Source organism: Podarcis erhardii (genome assembly GCF_964252035.2).
Source record: "Podarcis erhardii genome assembly, chromosome: 2".
NCBI classification, from domain to species: Eukaryota; Metazoa; Chordata; class Lepidosauria; order Squamata; family Lacertidae; genus Podarcis; species Podarcis erhardii.
The window spans coordinates 87,940,680-87,949,897 of NC_138498.1; positions in this window are offsets into that span (position 1 = coordinate 87,940,680).

The window sequence follows — 9,218 nt, forward strand, 5'->3', positions numbered from 1 at the left end:
AAAATTGGCCACCACTAAATTAGATTTAAATTTGATGATAAGTGAGACTAAAAGAAAATATAAAAAAAAATTTAGAAGAAGTGCTAGATTATATTTGAATGAGTGGACATGAGATTGTAAACAAGTTGATAATTTGTTTGGAAAAAACTTTTAACGATGTAAATGGGAGCGGGAGACGCGAGGGAGTCCAAAGAAGTGATGAAATTATGTTTGTGACAGAAGTAAGATTGTTTATTGTTTGTGCATTTATATTTAAAAACTTTAATAAATATTTATAAAAAAATAAAATAAAATAAAGTGATAGAGTCAGTCCCTAAAGAGGAAAGAGAGAATACAGGAAAAGGAAATGTGCGGAGCAATCTATACATGCCAGAACAACAGTTTGATAGGCTATCTATACCTAGGGAAATTGCACAGCTATTTAATTCAATTTTTAAAAAATCTGAGTTGGGGTAAGAAGGATGCTGAACAAGAAAAACATGAGAGGAGATCTTTGTTCATGGTGGCATGCGGATGCCCTGTAAAGAGTAACTGAATACGGTCTGGTTACTGCATAGTAACTCTCTCCATAGTAACTTATCTTTGCATTAGCAACCATTCAAGGTACAAAAGCTCTTAGTCCAGACAATGTGAATTTGGGTCACCTGTGTAACAACTCTACAGCAACTAACCATTTTTCTCTTCTGCAGCTTTGCAACTGGCACTTCAAACCTTAGAGCCATTTTGCCCATTGTCTGCCATTTTGTGTAAACATTTTGTCTGTATGTAGCTCAATATTTGCTGGTTCTTACTACTTCCCCCAGTTAAGCAAGCATGTATTGGCTTCACTAAACTAGCACTGACATGGTCCAAGAACCACTGTAACGCTGTATCCATATGAAAGATTTCCAAAGTTACAAATCTGTGGATTCGCATGTAACATTTGTGTTTATATGCACATGTAAATGGAAAACCAGCAAGTTTTAAATGATCCATTAACAGATCATTAAAAAATACAAAAAAATGGCAAATACGAACAGAATAATATAAGAAGGAAAATAGGCATATGCCTTTAAATACCACTGAAACTTAATGAATTGGAGTCTGGAATGCCACATTCTCAATGGCTGGTTATTTCATTGATGCCTCTTTAACATATGCCAAAGACAAGGCGCAACTAGATTAACCTTTGTGCTAATGGTTTTAGAAATAGGGGCAATAACAGATTCTGTGTCAAATCCTGCAAATTCATTGCAGGCTGAATGAATAATGCAAATGTTGTTTCATCTAATAAATGAATCACATTTGATGGATTAGACACCAACTCCAATCAGCATCAGCAGAAGCAGTAACTGATTATGTGAGAAAGAGAGCCCTGTGTTTACTAAGGCATCCCCAGATGGCTGTAGCAGAACAGGGAAAGGGGGAAAAGGCAGTGGAATTGGGGAAGGGGTTTGTGGGGAATTAAAAAGAGCCATGAGGTTTGGGGGAAAGTCAACCAGTCTAGTTCTGCCTCTTCACAAATGAGTGTGCCCTCTACAACTAAGTAAATGGGGCTTGATCCATTATTATGCAAGGCAGAAAAACTAGAAAAGCCATTTGTTAAAATGGCTCTCTACTGAGTTCCAGCATTTTTGCACTTCGGCAACACAAACATTGCTGAGAAAGGGCAGCATTTACCCGGGCTCAATTCATTAGAAGTTGAGATCACCAAAGACTTGCAGCATCTTTTAAAAATTTGATTAGAGTGTGTGAAAAATGGAAGGATGCTTCTCACCTGTGTGCGTGTAACAGACCACCTCTCTGTAAGTGTGGTTATATCTTTATTACAGGCATTGGTTTTGTGCCAGTTCAACTCAAAACTGCAAATTGTAATTTGTAAAAATTACATGTTAAAGATCTCTGCACCCCTTCACAGAACTACAATTCCAAGCAGAAGAAATAACTCTCTAAACCAGTTTGTATCTATAGTGTATAAACACCCTTACATCGCTTATGTGTCTGAAGATTGACAAGTCACTGGGCAAGAATTTTCTGGACCCCCTTAAGCAGGTGTGTCTGTAATTCTACATGAGTTCAATTCACGTCATTCACACATGACATTCTGTGCCCTGAATCAGGCAAGACAGTGCCCATTGTCACTGCACACTCTTCACTGGAGGAAGCAGCAGCAGCACTGCAGACCAGTACATGTTTGCTTGCATCGAGGCATTAAAGCATAAGAGTTTTCTGTAGAAACAGCTCATAAGCTACTGGAGCATTCATTGAGAAGGCAGCATCTCTTTATAAGCTCTACATCAAAAGCAGTACAAAACAACTCTAAACCTCCAGGCTACTGTGGGATTATACAGTCATGAAATACTTTATCCTGCCTTAAAAGCTGTCTTTGACTTTCCGCCTTGGGCGGTTTTTAGAAAAAGGCCCCTGCTCCCAGCTGCACAGCGGCAAAAGCTGAGCTTGCAAGATGTATTTGTGAAGGAGAAATGCAGACGCCCCAAATTTTATCCAGCCCAGAGATCCAGGGCAGATAAACTAACATTAAAATATCTCTTCCCGCTCCCACAAGTTGCCTGATAAGTCATAGGCTATTGCTGGAACACCTACTGCTTAGTGACTGGAGGAGAAAGCTAGCTCAGAGCAGGAGAACATTTACTGGGAAGCTGTGATTGTGCCAAGAGCCGCAATATGCTTTTATCACATTAGAGAACCGGTAAGCTATGCTGTGATTTGGATGCACTGCCTTGACATGGAGATGCAGGGACAGTGTTGGCTGGGACATCGCATTGCTCCCTGCAACAGGCCAAATTGATATTGTCAGAATTGGCTGGAAGAAATGGTGCTATGAAGAAAAGAGAAAAGGCTATGCAGAAAGCAATAGGCTTGCTTTTCAAACAGCTGGGGTCAACGGGGACAGGGAACAAATTTAGGTTCCACTCCAGTGGTGTCATCACAAGTACATAGGATTTCCTTTCTACCATATAAGGTAATGGTTGCCACTCACTCCTAAGGAGGAAAATTAAGTACTGCATTTGCAGAAAGGGCAAATTCTGCTCTAGCCCAATCAGAATTGCCCTCTTGTGTGGAGGAGCTCTACAGACAAACATTGGTACTCACAGAGATCTTCCTGTGATGTGCTTCAAACATGCCAAAGGCCAGGGGCATGGTCTCCAGAGGTCATTGATGACTGGGGTTTGGGTCCATGTGGCCCTGTGATCTACACTCACATATTCTTTCAGTGTGTGGTGTGAGAGGCCCTTATTTGCTTCTGAACCTAGGGCAATTCAATGCAGATGAAGAGATGGGCTGGTGCAGAATAGGAGCAAGCTGGGTTCTGATGGGCTCAGCAAAGACAAAGAACAAGTTCAGCCCCTATATCTTTAGCCAGGGGTTCAGCCCCAATATCTTTAGCCACAGGCCAAATCAGGTCTGCCAGGCCAGCCAATCCAGCCTGCATCCCCCAACTTTCTGGTTGCATCACCCCTGGTGTCACTGACTTGACACCAGGTGTGGGACATCTGCAGTTGCCAAGGAGCAAATGGCAGTGCACAGCTTAGGGTGTGATGCTAATTATTCCTTTGCAATGGGTCTTTGATTGGATATTGTTCCAATCCAGCAATGAATGCAAGCCCTGCTGCTTTCTAGCAGGCTCAGATCCACCTGATGTTATATGGTATCAGGCAATTGACAGGTAGATGGACCTGCAGAAGGATGGCTAAATTTTGATCTGGCCATGCCAAACAAAAGTGGTTCCCAGCTCCTGCTCTATGGTGTCCACAAGCATCCTATAAAGTCCGCGAGCACACTCATTTACTTTTCCCCATATAAAAATTGTGGTTGCCATTCATTCCTTTTCCCATAGAGGGGGGGAAAGAGCACTGGGGCTGTTTGTCCATCTAGTTTAGTACTGTCTACTCTGATTGGCCACAACCCTCCGAGGTCTCAGTCAGAGGTCTTTCACATCACCTGAGAGGCCTTTTTGACTCTTCTGCTGCCATTTTAACTGGATTGAACCTATGAGTACTCTGTCATTGAACTATGCTCCCACTGCAATCAGAGACACTGTAACAGAGAGAAAAACCTGCTTCTAATACAGTGGTACCTCGGGTTACATACACTTCAGGTTACATATGCTTCAGGTTACACACTCCGCTAACCCATAAATAGTGCTTCAGGTTAAGAACTTTGCTTCAGGTTAAGAACAGAAATCGGGCTCCGGCGGTGCAGCGGGTGCAGGAGGTCCCATTAGCTAAAGTGGTGCTTCAGGTTAAGAACAGTTTCAGGTTAAGAACGGACCTCCGGAACGAATTAAGTATTTAACCTGAGGTACCACTGTACTGGCTGGCCTGAGCTCCACGGGCTGCGATTCTGCAGGGCAATGCAACACACCACAGCCCTTTCTCCAAACACACCCTCCCCACTTTAACAACGAACGTTTTTGCTACTTTCCAAACCCTGGTTTGCTTTTTGCTATCCAGTTCCAGGTATGTCACTGTCAGCCCCTCATAATTGTTTCTGGTTAGCCAACCATGTTCAGAATTGGCTTTCCCAGGGGACATTATCTCTGAAACACATTTGGGGCTGACAGAAAAGGGCAGGCTGTTGCCACGTTCAGGCTAGCCAAAGTGTCAGTCACCTTTCCTGCTGTGTTGATCCAGACAGAGACATCTAAATGCAGAAACTCATCCAAATGGCGGTGTATTCATCTGCTACCAATAAGCCTTCTGTTCCAGGGAGGTAAGGAACGCCCGTAAGTAAGTAGCCAATATTCTATGAATCAACTTTAGCAGCTGTTCTTACACATAGGTTCTTTTACCTAGTCTACAATCCAGGGAGCTCAGGGAAAACTCAGACTTTCTGGGAAAGATGCAGAAACTTCAGCTCCCTCACAAGTAGCTTAGTTTGTCAAATAATCACATGCATGTCAGTTGAAATGAATCATAAACCTCTTCCTTTTCCTTGCAAACCCCACCTCCCTCCAAGTGCCTCTCAAGGGGGGGAAAGGCTTCCCAAAAGCCTCCACATGCTACAATATTCCAAAATACACATAGCAGTGATTTCCAACAGAGGGGAATAGCCTAGGGCAGGCATAGGGAACCTTTTTGACCCTATGGACCAAACCCTTTACTCCCCACCCCCATCCCTATGGGCCAACACACCTGTCAATCATCTGGTGTCCCAACCAACCACATCAGGTGACTGACACCTGTCAAAGCTCCTTGCGCAGTGCTTCCCAAACAACCAGCTTCAGAAGTGTTGCAAAAGAGTTTCATGTGCATACATGAGGTGGGGGGAATCTTTGGCCCTACCGATGTTGCCGAACTACAACTCCCAGAAGCTCTAGCAAGCATGGCCAATGGCCAGCGATTATGGAAGTTGTTGTTCTCCACACCTGATACATGATGTCAATTGTAGGTCAGGTGTTTGTAAGCTGCCTGAGGTGACTTTGTAGGCCAAATGTGAAGGCCTGGAGCAGGCTTCCTCAAACTCGGCACTCCAGATGTTTTTGGCCTACAACTCCCATGATCCCTAGCCAGCAGGTCCAGTGGTCAGGGATGATGGGAAATGTAGTTTCAAAACATCTGGAGGGCTGAATTTGAGGGTGCCTGGCCTGGAGAACCAAGGGAACCCCAGCTCTGCCCTGGGGGCTCAGGAGAAAGGCTTGCTACCATTGCCTCCTAACATCTGCTTTCTAAGGCAATCGACTCACTCTTGCTCATAGTAGGCTGGCAGGCCCCTGTGCCAATTATGTGAAATGAGGCTGTGGCTGGAGAGGGGGTGTGACCTGAAGAGTGGCCAAAGGGCCAGATAGGGAAACCTGGAGGGCTGCACTCAGTCCTTGAACCTAAGGTTTTCTGTGCATGCCTCACAGTTTATATTATACTGGGGGAGAGCGGAGGGCACCTGAACAAAAAGCTCTCCTGTTAGGATACACTGAATTACTTTCCATCCCACCTGAAAGCAGTGCCGATTATGTTCTATTTTTGCTGTGCCTTTCCAAAGGACAACAAGGTAATAGCTCCTTGCTTTTTGAAGCTACAGGGTATGTGCTTTCCCTATCTTGGCAGTAAAAAGGTCTTTTCCTCTGAACTGCTTCTAGCTGCTTATGTTCTTCTACTGTGCTGTCTTGAATTGCTTCAGTGTGGCTACCTCTGCTCATTACAAATGGAGATGAGGATTTCTGTTGAAAAAGTGCCGCAATTACCAGCCGTATTTTCAGAAGGTGGCATTGATTTGGCAAAGGTTAGGAATGTAAATAATTAAATAATAATAATAATAACAACACTTAGGATTTATAGGGTGCACTTCAAGTGTTCCAAAGTGCCTCACATATATTACCTCAGTAGTTCTTAGAAATGTTCCGCAACATTATCCATATTGCAGGAGTGGGTGTTGAGACTGAGAAGAGCTGTTTGCATGGCCAGGTGGAGACCCCCCCCCCACCCCAGGTGACCCCCTAGGAGGAATAATGACTCATGACAAGCGTTTATCCCTCCCAGTCCCCAACTGGGGATCTGGGCAACATCAGGGTTATCCAAACTGTGTGGGGATTGAGCTGGCTCTGGAAAACGTATGTTTAAGCAGAGAGCCCCCCCCCCTTCACCACAAAGGGGAGAGCACTGACAACCTAACGGCGTATGGCCAGTGACTCCCCTCAACACAACCCCTTTAAAGGGGAACCCTGGGATCGCCACCGCGGGGGGGGCGTGGATCACTACTTCATGCCCCCCCCCATTTAGGAAAGATAGACTAAAGGATTCCACCCAAGGCCTGAAACCGCCAAAGTTGTGACGTTTTGCTACGGGGAAGGCAAAAACTGCCAATGCAGGGAAATTCCTTCCCGGTCCTTGAACAGCAACCATCAGTGACTGTAGCACTGCCCGCATACCTATAAAGAAGAGGTTAACCTGCAAAAGGAAGGCATAAACTGAGGGAGGGCAGGGTGGGAGAAGCTCTGGAGCCAACTGAGGACTCCCAGGTCAACTCCCCTGGCAACACCTCCCCAGCTGGGATTGGTTAACTGTCTGAGGTAAGGCGGGAACCTCCAGGTATCCAGCTTGGGGAGGCGAAGCCAGTCGGATAAGCCAGGGATCATGTAGGGTCGGGGGGCTGCGCGCGACCATGCAAAAAGCGCCCCCCATTTGAGCGGTCATTTCCTAAGGACACTTAGTGGGTTTACGTGGCTGAGGTAAAACTGAAAATGGGCTTTGCAGTTTGATTAGTATAGATGAGGCATATGACAGGGATGGAAAATTGTTTTCGGTCTGAGGGCTGCATTTCCTTCCGAAAAAAAATCTCAGGGGTCTCATGCCAGTGATGGGCGGGGCCAGACACAAAAGTGGTCAGAACAACAAATATAAATTTTACTTTTCTACAGTAGGCTAGTTTCTGCACATACTCGCACACCCCTCTCTAGCCTCCATCCTTGAATTAGAATTCAAGTACACATTCCAGCCCAGCAAAAACACTTAAGGAAGATATGAAACAAAGCCTATGAGGGGTGTGGCCTGGGAAGAGAGGGTGTGGCTTGGGAGGGGGTGTGGCCTAGAGAGAGTCACAAGGGCCAGGTAGAAAGGCATGGAAGGCCACATTTGGCCCTTGGCCTGAGGTTCTCCGGCCCCAACATATGACATCAGGGAAAACGATATTGGACTGGTTAAGGTGGTGCTCACAGGTTCGATCCATCCTTATTTCTGAAGTTGCTATGCCAGCTTTTCAAAAGGAAAATCAGAAAATGAATGGATTCACCTTCAACCCTTTTATGTGCTTCATTTGAGATGCCACTGAGTGAAATCAGGGAAAATGTGGTGAAGTGCTATGGGGCATTGGGAGGGAATGCAAGCACTGAATCTTTCCTGCATAATGGTTGTGATAGATATAGCCGATAACTTTTTAGGTCAGGAAAAATTATTATCATTAAATTATTATTATCATTAGATTCTTGTAACTGGTCCTAGAAATCAGTGCCCCCCTCCAAAAAAAATAATAAATTATTAATCTAGTCAACCTCCTATTTAGCACAGGAAATCAAATGCTAGGGTATCCCTTCTGTCTGAAGCTGCCTCTTGAAGACTTCCAGCAAGGAAGAGCCTTCCACCCAAGTAATTGGTTATACAGTCATTATTCTTACCCTCAATAACCTTCCCCTAATGATCAGCCAAAATCTGCCCTCCTTTAATTTGAGTCCATCTCATGAGGTCCTCCTGCCTGCTGAGGGAACAGAAAACAAGGCCATGTCCACACCATACATTCACAAGCACTGTTATACCACTTTAAACAGCCATGGCTTCCCCTAAAGAATTTGGGAGCTGCAATTTGCTAAGGGTGCTAAAGTTGTTAGGAAATCCCTAATCCCCTTACAGAGTTCCCTGTGATGAGGAATTGATTGTTAAACCACTCTGAGAATTGTAGCTCTGTGAGGGAAATAGGGGTCTCCTAACTACTCTCTTAAATGACACCTCCCATAATTCTTTGGGGGAAGCCATAACTGCTTAAAATAGTATCACAGTGCTTTAAATGTATGGTGTCAATGTGGCCCAAGCCGTTGCCCTCTTCTCTGTGCAGATAGGATTAACCAAAGTTGTAGTATATTCAAAAGTAACAGACACCATTCACGTGGCTTAAGTCTGCACTTGTTCGCTGTTGAATCTTCACACCTTTGCCTACAGATTCCTTTTCATTAGATTAATAATTTTAAATTAACATAAGCAGCAGGGCTGTCAGTCATCACAAAAGTCATGAGTTTGAATATCAAACCAGGGAGAGCTAGAGAGGAAGGAAATCATTAATTACTTTTCTGTAACTGACACATGCTTTTTTCTACTTGCTTTTTTTAAATGACATTTTCTCTGCCATTAGTTTACTGTGAGCATCTTCAGCGCTCCCCCTGCTCCCCCTTGCAGCCATCTCCCTCAAGAGCAAAATTAAATTTAAACTGCTAAAGTCAGACCTTTTCTGAAGTCAAGATAATCTTTAGAATAGATTTTTTTAAAGGTCGTTTTGAACTTTGTCGGAGCATACAGGCATGGAACAGAGACCCAAACCATTCAGCTAAATAATGCCATCCAACTAGCTCTGTCACCATTACTAGGACAAATTCATCACTTACTTGAAATTGTCTTCTCCCCTCTTTTCCCTCTACATACCATTTTCTGAGAACCACTCAAACTAAACATCTCGCACAAAAGCCAGGATCTTTGCAGAGCACCTAGTTTTGGCTAGAAATAAAACCCAGAACTGAA